Consider the following 13,640-nt stretch of genomic DNA (forward strand, 5'->3'; position numbering starts at 1 on the left):
GATTTAATATGGCTTTCCACATTGAAAATACCAATTTTGGCCACTAGATGACGCATAAAAAAATCATATTATACATAGCTCCATCTAGTGGACAAATGCTTTTAACACAATAAAAAAAACTTTGGCTGGTGCCATCTAGTGGACAAATTCAGTGTTTTCTATTTTAAATCAATAAAAAACCTTCAACCAGCACAGAAAATAGCCCAATAACATTTGTTTTTTTTTGCCCCATTCTCACAGAACAAACATGCATGCCCTTTTCTATTGGGCAAATTGCTATGCAAACTTTTTTTTTAATATAAACATCCCATTAAGTGACAGTTCAGAGCCCAGTTTTGCACTTGTAAAGAAGGCAAATGGGGGAAAGAAAAGTGAAAGCCTGACTTTGGTTAATGTAAAATGAAAATGAGTTAATGTGATACCGCATCCATTTTCTTGGCTACTACAACGACACAATCCAATCCCGTGAATCTCGTGAGAAGTTTCCTCTGCTGATAATGATTTAGGCGTGATTGACGGAAGCAAAGTTTTTTCGGAGGTGCTTTATGTAATCAAATAGTGCAGCGAGGAGGAGAAATCTATTTCATTGATTTCGGCCTTAGGTGCATAATTTAATAGAAGTTTACTGGAAATTTGCTGTCTGAATTCGTACTAATACGGGCGTAAGTGGTCTTTTCCTGTAAATGTCCTCTTCTCCTGCCTCATGATGGATAGATAGGTATCATCTGTTTGTATCTCTTTTCCACGAATAAACTGCACACCGGGATTTGTAGAAAGGTCTTTAGCACTACAACAAAGGCAGCGGAGATCCTATCCTCCGCCGAGAGAGATCCTGTCTAAACTATTTAGATTAATTTGCTTCCTATCTACTCCAATGTGCCGTGTTTTAGGTGCACCTGGCCTCAAGCATTAAATAGAGGTTAATATAATTATTATATCGCCTCTGTGATAAAAGGATACTGTCTATTACTGGAAGAGGTGGAGAATGCGGGAAGGATGGAGTCCGTGTTTCCAGGAACACCCCAAATGACCCTATGGTATATCATTTGTTTGGATTAATTGACGTTTGGGATAAGCCTGCTTCGGAAATATGACTCCGCCCTGTTTAATGCAACCCTGCACTCGTTAAGGAAAACAATAACTACATTGAGTTAGGTGAAAAGCTTGCCTTAAAGGGTAACCCCTCTCCTCCACAAAACAAGAACTACATTGGGTTAGGTGCAAAGCTTGCCTTATAGGGTAACCCCTCTCCTCCAGAAAACAAGAACTACATTGGGTTAGGTGAAACACTTACCTTAAAGGGTAACCCCTCTCCTTCAGGAAGCAAGAACTACATTGGGTTAGGTGAAACGCTTACCTTAAAGGGTAACCCCTCTCCTTCAGAAAACAAGAACTACTTTTGGGTTAGGTGAAAAGCTTGCCTTAAAGGTTAACCCCTCTCCTCCAGAAAACAAGAACTACAGGCAGTTAAGCTTGTCTTAAAGGGTAACCCCTCTCTTGTAGAAACCAATAACTACACACAGTTAAGTGAAAAGTTTGCTTTAACTACTTGCCTACTCAGCACTTTTATCCCCTTCACGGATAGGCAGCACTGATGGTCACTGATTGGCGGCACTGATGAGGTGGCAATAATATGCAACACTGATAGTCACTGATAGGTTGCACTAATGGGCACTGATGAGATGGCACTGAAGGACACCTATGAGGAGGCACTAATATGCAGCACTGATGGGCACTGATAGGTGGCACTGATGGGTATTGATATGCGGCAATTATAAGCACTGATAGGCATCACGGATAGGCGGCACTGATAGTCACTGATTGGCGGCACTGATGGATGGCACTTATGAGCAGGCACTGATGGGCACTGACAGGTGGCACTGATATGCAGCTCATATGAGCGCTAATAGGTGGTCCTGATGGGCACTGATAGGCAGCACTTTTGGGTATTGATAGGCTTCACAGATAGGCAGCACTGATGGGCAGTGACTGGTGGCACTGATGGGTGACACTGATGGGCACTGATGGCTTGCTCTGATGATCAGGTACTGATGGGCACTGATGGGTGGCACTGATATGCAGCACTGTTGAGCACTAATAGGTGGCACTGATGAGCACTTATAGGCTGCACTTATTATAAGAACATTTTTATCATTTTTTTAGATTAGATATTTAATCACTACTGTTTTTTTTTTGCTAAAAATTAGGCACTAATATGCAGCACTAATAGGTGTCACTGATGGGCACTGATAGACAGCACTTATGGGTATTGATAGGCATCACGGATAGGCAGCACTGATGGGCACTGATGAGCAGGCACTGATGGGCATTGAAAGGCAGCACTACCTGACGTCACTGTTGGGCACTGTTGGGGTGATAATCAGGGTACTGGTAATCATTGCAGTGATTATGTGTGCAGATCTCCCCTGTGAGGAAATGCCACTGATTGGCTCTCCTCTCCTTGCATGCTGTCAGTGTGAGGAAAGGAATGCCGACAACCAGCATTTCCTTCTTTACCATGGGTTATCGTCATCGGCTCTTTACCGAGATCAGTGGTGCGCCATGTCCCAGGGTCATATGTTGTCATCCCAGAATGAGAGAGCTGCCCCCCTCCCCCCGGACATTGCACAATACAGTGGGTAGGAGGTGGTTAAAGGGTAACCCCCCCTCCCCAGAAAACAATAACTTGCTGTGGCACCATGTGGTTTTGCGCATGTCAAAATGGGCTGCATTAAGAATTAATGGCCCCCTGCACACCCACTAAAGAGCAGTGCATTTTGCCTGCACATGATTTTGCACGCATTCCCATCCCTGCACGTATGTGAACCAAGCCTAATGCCCCATATGCACAAGCAGATTTTCCATCGAAAAAACCTTTTTAGACGGAATTCCGCTCAAGCTTGTCTTGCATACACACGGTCACACAAAAGTTCTCAGAACTTTCGACCATCAAGAACACGGTGGAGTACAAAACTACGTCAAGTTCAATGCTACCCAGCATGCAGCGAATTGTTTCTGAGCACGCCTAGGAATTTTGCGCATCGGAATTCGTACAGATAGTCGGAATTTCCGACCGAAAAATAGAGAACTTGCTCCCAATCTTTTGCTGGCTGGAATTCCACCGATGGAGCATACACACGGTCGCATTTTCCGACCAAAAGATCACATCAGAGTTTTGCTGGCAGAATTTCTGATCGTGTGTATGGGGCTTAAAGCGGGAGTCCGCCGGGAATGCGCGTTTTTTTTTTTTTAAAAGCCAGCAGCTACAAATACTGCAGCTGCTGACTTTTAAAATAGTGACACTTACCCGTCCAGCGCGCCCGCGATGTCGGCACCCGAAGCCGATCTCTCGATCGTCTCTCGGGTGCTGCCGCCGCCATCTTGGGTATGGGAATCAGGAAGTGGAGCCCTTTGGCTTCATTTCCCGGTTCCCTACTGCGCATGCGCGAGTCGCGCTGTGCAATAAGGATGGACCCGCTGCCTCTGGGATCCGTGTGTTTCCCAGCAGGCAGCGGGGGACTTTCGGAAAGGGGCGTAATCTACGCCCCTTTCCGCAGAGAGCTATCCCGGAAGTGGGTGCAGATACCTGTACTGTACAGGTACCTGCACCCCCCTCCCCCCTGAAAGGTGCCAATTGTGGCGCCAGAGGGGGGGAGGGTTCACGATGAGCGGAAGGTCCACTTTAGGGTGGACCTCCGCTTTAAGAGTAGAAATAGTTATTTTAGGGGACAGAAAAGAGAACAGAGCTGGATTTGAAGAATCAAATATCATCTTTCTCCTGTGATATGCATTTCTCGTTCGTTTTATACCTGCTGGCTCTTTTACAGAGCACATTAGCTTGAGGAAAGCATTCAATGTTTAACTGAAGATCAGGAAGGATGTACCTAAAAGTTCCTGATCCTCACAGTCCCTATTGTATCATACCAGTAGCTGGCGGTGGGTAATGTTACCCGACTGACCTCATTTGCTCGCCATTAACCCTTTTATAACTGAAACGTGAAGTGACATTGACATAAGGATTCTTCATCCTATTACCCCAATGATCTGACCTCGCCTTCACCTGTGCTGCATTGAGCAGATTGCCGATTCCGCCTTAGGAAAGACGGATTTGACTTAGGCAGAAGGGTAAACATTTCATTTCACTGCCTTCTTCACTACTGAACTCTAGGAAGATGGAAAGGAATCACATTAATGCTGCTCTGTATTCATAAATAAGTTATTATTATTTTTATTTTTTTAATAACAATTTTTATTGATAATTTTTTTCAAAAACAAAGAAAAAGAACATCGAAGAATATAAGCACTATGTTCATAACAAGTAGAGAGCACTCATAATGTAGGAAATACATTTTGAGACACGATATCCAAGCTGCAAAATTCTCAAAGAACAATTTAACCGGTTTCCAACCGCCGCATGTAGATATACGTAGACAGAATGGCACCGCTGCACAAATGGGCGTACCTGAACATCCCTTTGAATTTGCCGCTGTGCGATCGCGTGCTCGCCGCTCCGTGAGGATTATCGCGGGATACCTGCGATCTTCTCACGGAGAGGAAGAACGGGGAATGCTGATGTAAACAAGCATTTCCCCATTCTGCCTAATGACAGGACACTGATCACAGCTCCATGTAATCGGGAGCCGTGATCAGTGTCTTGTCACACATAGCCCCTCCCCCCTACAGTTAGAATCACTCCCTAGGACACACTTGACCCCTACAGCGCCACCTAGTGTTAACCCCTTCACTGCCAGTCACATTTACACAGCATTTTTAATAGCACTGGTCACTATATAAATGTGAGTGGTCCCAAAAATGTGTCAAAATTGTCCGATGTGTCCGCCATAATGTCGCAGTCATGATAAAAATCTCTGATCGCCGCCATTACTAATAAAAAAAAATTATTAATAAAAATGCCATAAAACTATCCCCTATTTTGTAGACGCTATAACTTTTGCGTAAACCAATCAATAATTGTAAAAAAAAATTTTACCAAAAATATGTAGCAGAATACGTATCGGCCTAAACTGAGGAATATTTATATTTTGGGGATATTTATTATAGCAAAAAGTAAAAAATATTGCGTTTTTTTTCAAAATTCGCGCAATTTTTTTGTTTATGGCACAAAAAAATTAAAACTGCAGAGGTAATCAAACACCACCTAAAGAAAGCTTTATTTGTGGGAAAAAAAGGATGTCAATTTTGTTTGGGAGCCATGTCGCACGACCGCGGAATTGTCAGTTAAAGTGACGCAGTGCCAAATCGCAAAAAGTGGTCTGGTCTTTGACCAGCCAAATGGTCCGGGGCTGAAGTGGTTAAGTAGCAGGATCTCAGTTAAATTTATAAAACTGCTAGAACATTATAGTGCAGGATATCTTCATTAAAAGAAGAAACGACAATATTCAGGCAAAAGCATAAAAAGAAAACGTAAAAGGAAAAGACAGGAAAATAAAGGGTCAAATGGGAGGGAGGGGAGGGGGGTCCTCCTGGGTATGCCATAATTCCCAGACACGATTGTGAACCTCCAGCCTGTCCTGTATTCTAGCAGTCAGCTTCTTCATCGACTCCACATCTTTAATCCTAACATACAAGGCATACAAGGCATCTGAGGAAGGAGGGAAGCGTTGTTTTTTCCAATTAAAAGCTATAAGACATTGTGCAGCCCTAAGGATATGGCACAGCAGCTTCTTGCAGGGTATAGAAATGTGATATATATATTATATATATATATATATATATATATATATATATATATATATATATATATATATATATATATATATATATATATATATATTTTTTTTTTTTTTATGTAACGGAACCTGAATTTGGCTGGATATCAGCCACTACATCGTCTGTTCCCTGTACACTAAACTCCAACACCCAGAGGCCGTCCTTATCAATAAACTCAATAATTTATTTTATGTCATACACAAAAAAATATATATGTGTTAAAAAAAACAAAAAAAAAACATGATATTGCTTGCATGTCATTTATAATTTTGTCAAAAAAAAGGTATATAATAAAACATCCCATAAATGTATCTTGTCCCTCCACTTGTGGGTGGATTTCTAACCAAATAAGTTAAGTACAACGTTATACCATAAATGTCTTATACCGAATAACATCCTCCTCATATCGACCCCCCACCCTCTGGGGCCTGTCATAGCAAAAGCCAAAGATTTTAGGATTAAAATATATACAGAATCTGAAAACTATATCACATAATATATAATATACACAATTATAAGATAAACATCTAATAATATTTTTATGAATAAAGAACATCCCATCTGGAAAGTAGACATGTGCACCATCAATAAATTTGTTTTGTGTTTTTCTGTTCTGTTTCGTATTAGAATTAATTTGTATTTTGTGTCCGAAATTCAATTTGGATTTGTATGAAATACGAATTTTCATTAGGTTTGTTAACTTTTCCTAACAATTAGAAACGTTCGTTATGATGAATTTATCATTATGAGGGGCTCCCACCATCCCTGTGCTGTGCTCATTATGAGGGGCTCCCACCATCCATGTGCTGTGCTCATTATGAGGGGCTCCCACCATCCCTGTGCTGTGCCCATTATGAGGGGCTCCCACCATCCATGTGCTGTGCTCATTATGAGGGGCTCCCACCATCCCTGTGCTGTGCCCATTATGAGGGGCTCCCACCATCCATGTGCTGTGCTCATTATGAGGGGCTCCCACCATCCCTGTGCTGTGCCCATTATGAGGGGCTCCCACCATCCCTGTGATGTGCTCATTATGAGGGGCTCCCACCATCCCTGTGAAGTGCTCATTAGAAGGTGCTCCCACCATCCCTGTGCTGTGCTCATTATGAGGGGCTCCCCCCATCCATGTGCTGTGCTCATTATGAGGGGCTCCCACCATCCCTGTGCCCATTATGAGGGACTCCCACCTTCCCTGTGATGTGCTCATTATGAGGGGCTCCCACCATCCCTGTGCTGCGCTGACTTCCTGGGTTTTTAACTTCATCATAATGAATAATCGTAATTAACGAACATTCTCATTTTGTCTGATTCTGAATCTCCCATTGACTTCCAGTACCAGTCTCCCCCCCCCCCCCCCCCGCATATTAAAAAAGGTAATTTTCCCAACCCTCACTCAGCAGCAGAAGAAAACCTCTGATTGGTCAACAAAACGCCAGTCATGTTTCCATAAACAAAATTTGGTACAAAATTCGGAAGCATAGAGATTCGTATTTCCGATCCTCCCGAATGTACGAATTTATGGAAATTTGTACGAATTTTCGATTCGTACGAAACGAATCGCATATATCTACTGGAAAGTAAAAAGCCTAGTTACATTCTACAAGTGGAACTTTACTTTAAATAAGGGGGCCGTACCAACAAATGGGAAGTTCCCACATTATTAGAGGTGAAACCACCCAGAAAACTAGCGTGATTTGGGCAAGACTATCCAGGAAAGTGGTCATGGTCTGAGTGGGACCCTTTGGAAGGTGGGCATGTTAAGTGTGTGCCAGGGGCGGGGGGATGACAGTGTCCAGGGAGGACTGGGACAAATAAGCTGGCAAGTAGGCAGCTGCAAAAAATATATATGTTTCCGAAAATAAAGAAAAGAAAACATAGTAAAAAAAGAAATAAAAAAAGAAATTAAAAAAAAAGAAATAAAGTAATAAGTTGCTGTAACTGGCTACAAAGTTTTAGCCCAAGTTGGGCTCCATTTAAAAATTGCCGTGTCCACAGGGTGACAATGGTGCTGCTTGATTTCTTATTTATTTCTGGTATTTAAACAGGCTAGGGGTTAAATAGCCCCGCGTTCCTCTTTCAAAGTATTCCGATGCAGAGATAAATCAATCTCCCTCGGCTTTCTCTGGTTTCATGGTGCTAATGTACTTTTCACACTAGTGCTACTTTCTGCAGGTGATGATTCTGGCTAAATTCAGGTTGATGAATATTGCAATCACATTAAGATGCATATCTACATAGAAGAAGCTTCTGTTTCCTGTTAATGAGCAAAGATTTCTGTTCTGTAGCTCCAAAAATAAATATCGCACATTTCTTTATGCCTCAAACCTTTCGGATGACCAAAGACGGAATATTATTATTATTTTTTTTTTTTTTGGTCCAATCCGATGAATATAGTAAAGGTGTCCAAAAACGTAAAGAATCTATCAACCCAACATTTTATTTTCCCGATAGATGCCTGCTGTACCATGTACTTGTATGAAAAACCATAATGTCTTCTTTGCATTGCTTCCTTTATTTGAAATCCCTGGTGTTCCTGCTAGTCCTCTGTTTAAAAACTGATCACACCACATTAAAAAAAACTGAACACACTAGGCATCGGAGCACAACATGGTCAGTTTTCTAGCTGTGCCGAGAACCCAGCCTGCTCTCCTCCAATGGCCAGACTTCAGCTGCCATTCACCCCCCCCCCCCCCAAACAGCCATTCACTGGAAAGATCAGTGTACTGCTGTTTCTCCGCCCTTAGCTCCTTATGCAGGTGAGAACAGAGGAAATATGATCACTTATAAAAAAAGGGGAAAGAAGGTAGGTATATATATATATATATATATATATATATATATATATATATATATATTATTTTTTTAGGAGTGGTTTTACAATACAAAGTGAGAGTTCACGTATACCTTAAAGTAATTTTAAGCTCTTAATGACAGAAATTGAAGCTCTTTGGTCCACCATGCTGCATGTTTTGGGTTTTTCTGATGTCTTTAGGCCAGTCACATGATGCATTGGGGGTTATTTACTAAAGGAAAATCCACTTTGCACTGAAAGCGCACTTGGAAGTAAAGTCGCTGTAGATCCGAGGTGGACTTGCGAGGAAAATAAAAAAGAGCATTTTAGCTTGCACATGATTGGATGATAAAATCAGCAGAGCTTCCACTCATTTCAGACCTACCACTTATATTTAGAGCGACTGCGCTTCCAAGTGCACTTGCAGTGCAAAGTGGATTTGCCTTTTGTTAATAACCCCCATTGGGTCCTTTTCACCTCTTCTCCAGCCCAAGAAGGCCCTCTGCTTATGCAGAGAGTGTTGATGACTCCAAAGCCTACTCTCTGTTTCAATATCCTATGAATAAGGGGTGCCCTGTGACACCTCTAAAGAGGATGGGGCCATGACATTCTGCATTCCTAGTATGTCCTCAGTCTTCTGGAAGACTGAGGACATCTTGTGGCAAAAAAGAAGTACTGTAGAAGACAGCTCTGGATTGAAGATAGAACTAAACTGTGGCGGCCCATCCATTAGGGGTGCATGGGCACCACTTCCCCCTATCCATGGGTCAGCCCCTGATCTACATGGATTCCAATGGAGGGGATGTTTTTTTTTTTTAAGCACATGATTATAACCAGAGGCTCTTATAGGCTTCAAAAAAGGGTGGTCACAGGGCGCAGAGCACTGCACTCCGGGCCCACCCAGTTGTGTGACAATAGCGAATGAATATTTGCTATTTTCACACTGACTCTCCTTCCCGACAATCAGGAAGCGTGTCATGAGACCCATTTCCCGATTGACCAAAATGTCAGGCGATCCTAATGGATGCCTAGGAGGAGGAGGAGAGCATGGCTGGAGGAGAAGACCGACAGACCCACCAGTCGCCACTGTGACCATGGATGGCTCAGCCATCGGGCACTCCCCGTCTCGGACAGGGGAGGGAGGGGAGATCAGAGTCATCCCAGGCAGGTAAGGAGGCCTATCATGCACCAGCCGCCACTGGAACTAAAGGCAAAACTTTTTTTGGGGACAAAGTAAGGGAAGTTTGTAACTCCCGTCTGCTTTATTATCTGTCTTCCATGGGGAGATTTCCCTTTGCTTTCTGTCTCATAGCCAGAACAGGAAGCGAGAGGAAATCTCATCAATGTGATGGAATTCCTGATTGGCCTCCATTAAAGATTTCCCCTACATTACTGTTCTGGGAGTGGGGACGGTCCAAAATGTAGAATTTTCTTTCATTTTCGATGCTAACGGTAAATAATACAGATAGGATGAATCGGGGGCACAGACAGCAATACAAACCTCACAAGTGTTCTAATCCCTCCCAATTCTCTAAAAACAAAATAAATAGAATAATAAGTAAATACATTTTAAAAAATGCCTTTAAAAGGTGTTTATTGCAGCACGGACTGCTTTTTTATTTTTTTATTCTGGAGGCACATTTTTTTTTTTTTTTTTAATGCCCGGAGTCTGCCTTTAATATAACCAAAGTTTCTCTTTAAACAGAAAGAAAATGATCATGTTTCAGAAATAGCGCATTGGCATGCCGCATAATGCTGACTGTGAAAAGAACAGAAAAGTCAATAGACAAGGTACAAATTATGGTTACTGTTAGGGAGACAACTGTCCTACAGGACAATAATTTAGCAAATGATAGGTAATAAATCCTCAGCACTCAAAATTGGGTCATTGAGGTTGTAAATGGCTGTTTCATTTTTTTTTCTTTTTTTTTTCTTCAGATCCTTGACAGATTTAGGTCCACTTGTTCAAGCTGAAGATTGCAGATCGCAGATCTATTACATGAGCTAGCTTAGTCTGAAAAGAAAGTAAATTCTGATTTCTGCTTTTCTGTGAGAAGAGCTCGGGGAAAAGTGCTGTCGACTGTAGATTGTTCTTTTCTTCCTTCACAGATCCATAACAAAGGAAGAGCGTAGTTAGTGAGTGCCTCTGATTCTCAGTGCCAGGTTTTCAGGAATTGTCCCTGGAAAGTTTTGTCCCTGGAAGTATTACGTTTTTTTTTATCTGATCGGTTGTAAAGTAAAATATTTTACTCCATCTTAGTTTAACTTTTTTAACCACTTCCAGCCCAGGCCAATTTTCTCTCCTACATGCAAAAATCATGATTTTTGTTGCTAGAAAATTATTCAGAACCCCCGAACATTATTTTATATACATATATATATATATATATATATATATATATATATATATATATATATATATATATATATATATATATATATATATATTTATATATATATATATATTTATATATATATATATATATATATATATATATATATATATATATATATATATATATATATATATATATATATATATATATATATATATATAGAATTTTTGGGAGTTCTGAGTAATTTTCTAGCAACAAAAATTATGATTTTTTTGCATGTAGGAGAGAAATGCCAAAATTGGCCTGGGCTAGAAGTGGTTAAAGAATTTACACTAAGATGGAGTAAAATATTTTACTTTACAACTGAGCAGATGAATCAGATGAAAAACTGTAATATATATATATATATATCACATTTTGGGTTGTCCCAAGAAAAGTAATAGAGGAGAAATCTTCCAATGAGGACACTAGTTCGGGTGAACCTGGAAATCCCCAAGGAATTTCTTTGATTTGCAGAGATTTGTCTCTGTTTGGATATGGGGCAAGAAGTAAAGGAAATTATCTGCAATGGGACACAGATGGTAAGAAAAAAAAACAGATAGCGGTTATAACCCTCCCTTGCTCTATTTCGAAAGTTTTGCCTATAGTTCTATTTTAGTATTTACATCTAATGGTACATTAGTGTGATTAGTTGGTTCTACATAGTTGTATAAAAAAGAATAAACATCATGGATTACCATGATGTTTATTCTTTGGATTACCAAAGTTGGAGTACCAAATCAAAGTTGACCAAAGTTGACCAGAGGTCTTTCACCAATGCTCACAGCTCAAAGAACTCTTAGCAACCTTTAAAAGAACCCTGGGATTCTACGCAACCCTGGTTGAGAAAGAGTGCTATAGGGAATGGATGAAAGTTTAGTGCAGAAAAATAGTTCTAGTAGTTCAATAACACATTTTTGGAGAGGTCTTTAGATCAGGAAAAAAAGAAACAGAGGAGGAAATAAAGGAAAGAGAAATTTGGTTCCATAAGGTGACAGTCCATCCAAATAAGGGACAGGTGGGAGCTATGCAGAAGGGTTCCTGTGCAAGAAACATCTCTAATTTAGAGGGACAAGTTATTATAACAAAGAAAAAAACGGAGGCCCGATCTGCAACTGACAATTTTGCTATGGTCTTGCGGGAAGTGGCAGCGACTCAGAAATATATGTTTTGGATAGACATGGCCTTTAAAAAAATCACCTAATTGCCGTAAGCTGTCAATGATGACAAATAACGTCTTACAGTAACTTATTCTCCACCTTTTGTGCGTGGTTTACATCTGCCGCTTTCAACAACTGTACTGTCTGGCTATAAGTAAAAGCTGCCTGTGGGTGAAGCTCTGTGAGTCATTGTGATATTACTGATCTATTTAATAACAGCACAAATGTTCTGTACCCAAAATCCGTCTGAAAAACACTTTACCGGAGTCAGACATATTACTGTACATAAAAGTGATTTTAAGTAAAGCAACTTTCACGATTAATGATTATCTAATAAACATGCATGAAAATTGCATGGAATCTGGAGCTGTTACACCACGAAGGAAATGGCTTGTTGTATTACAGTAATGTGTCAACGGTGCCATATGTTCTGTTTAAAACTAGGACTTCTGAGCCTTAAGTATGCCAAGAAAACACTGAGGCTTTTTTTCTCTTTGTACAGTAAATATTCTTAGAATGTCTTCTTAATTAGTACTTTACATGCAAGGCAGTAGGCGAGCACGGTGCTACTTTTCCACTGCAGATGAGACAACACAGTGATTTTATGAATAATGAAGCAAAGAAGCTGTTGTCATCAGAATCTTCAACTTTTTGCCCTCAACGTGATTGGTGATATGGGAAACCAGAATTGTTTTGCCTATTTTTTTTGCCACCTCAGTAAACTCGTTCGGGGTAACTCAAATCAACTCTAATGTTCATCGTCGTCCCGACTCGTTACAGCATCATTGTAGCATTCATCTCTCCAGTATATGTGGTATTTTTTATTTTATTTTTGTAAATTATGCCCCTCAGGCAGAATTAATCTACTTTCTTTAAACATATCTTTACAAATCTTTACAAAATGTTCTCCCACCCTACCACTGACTCCCCACCCATTACTGCAATTTTGTAGCCACCTTTAGGTGACTAATTTAATAATTAGGCTTTTCTAATAATGGCCCAAACTCACCCCCAATCCAAAGGCTTGGTGTTTGGCTTGGGAAGTGTTGGGCACTTCTGGGCTACATTGAGGGGCAAGAACACTCCTAATTTCATAAGTACTCACTGTCTACAACAGAGATTCAACAACTTTTTGGAAAATGTCTGTATGCCCTTGTAAACACGGTCGAACATTCTGACGGAAAATGTCTGATCCGACCGTGTTGTCGGATAATCCGACTGTGTGTGGGCTCCATCGGACTGTTTCCGTCAGAATATCCGACGGACAAAGTTTTAGAGCTGGGCTATAAAACTTTCCGACAACATGATCCAATCGGACTTTGTCCGATTGTGTGTAGAGAATTCCGATCAGACAAAGTGCCACGCATGCTCAGATCAAATTCCTAGACCAAAGCTATTGGCTACTAGCCTGAACGTAGTCCCGTTGTAACGAAATAACATGATCACGTTACGTACGATCGGATTTTCTGACAACTTTGTCCGACCGTGTGTATGCAACACAAGTTTCGGACAAAATCCGTCGGACAAAATCTGATGGATTTTGTTGTCGGAATGTCCGACCGTGTGTACATGGGCTAAGTCAAG

The 13,640-nt window shown here is 40.8% G+C and overlaps 1 protein-coding gene across 3 annotated transcripts in view; it reads left to right on the forward strand.

The window, feature by feature from the left end:
* The window catches only part of CDH11 (cadherin 11), a 218,055-nt gene that overhangs the window by 96,258 nt on the left and 108,157 nt on the right, over window positions 1–13,640 (forward strand). The gene's annotated exons all lie outside the window — the stretch shown is intronic.

The sequence above is a fragment of the Lithobates pipiens genome, unplaced genomic scaffold, assembly GCF_037356315.1.
Source record: "Lithobates pipiens isolate NorthernLeopardFrog02 unplaced genomic scaffold, aLitPip1_a1.2 Scaffold_10, whole genome shotgun sequence".
Lineage (NCBI taxonomy): Eukaryota > Metazoa > Chordata > Amphibia > Anura > Ranidae > Lithobates > Lithobates pipiens.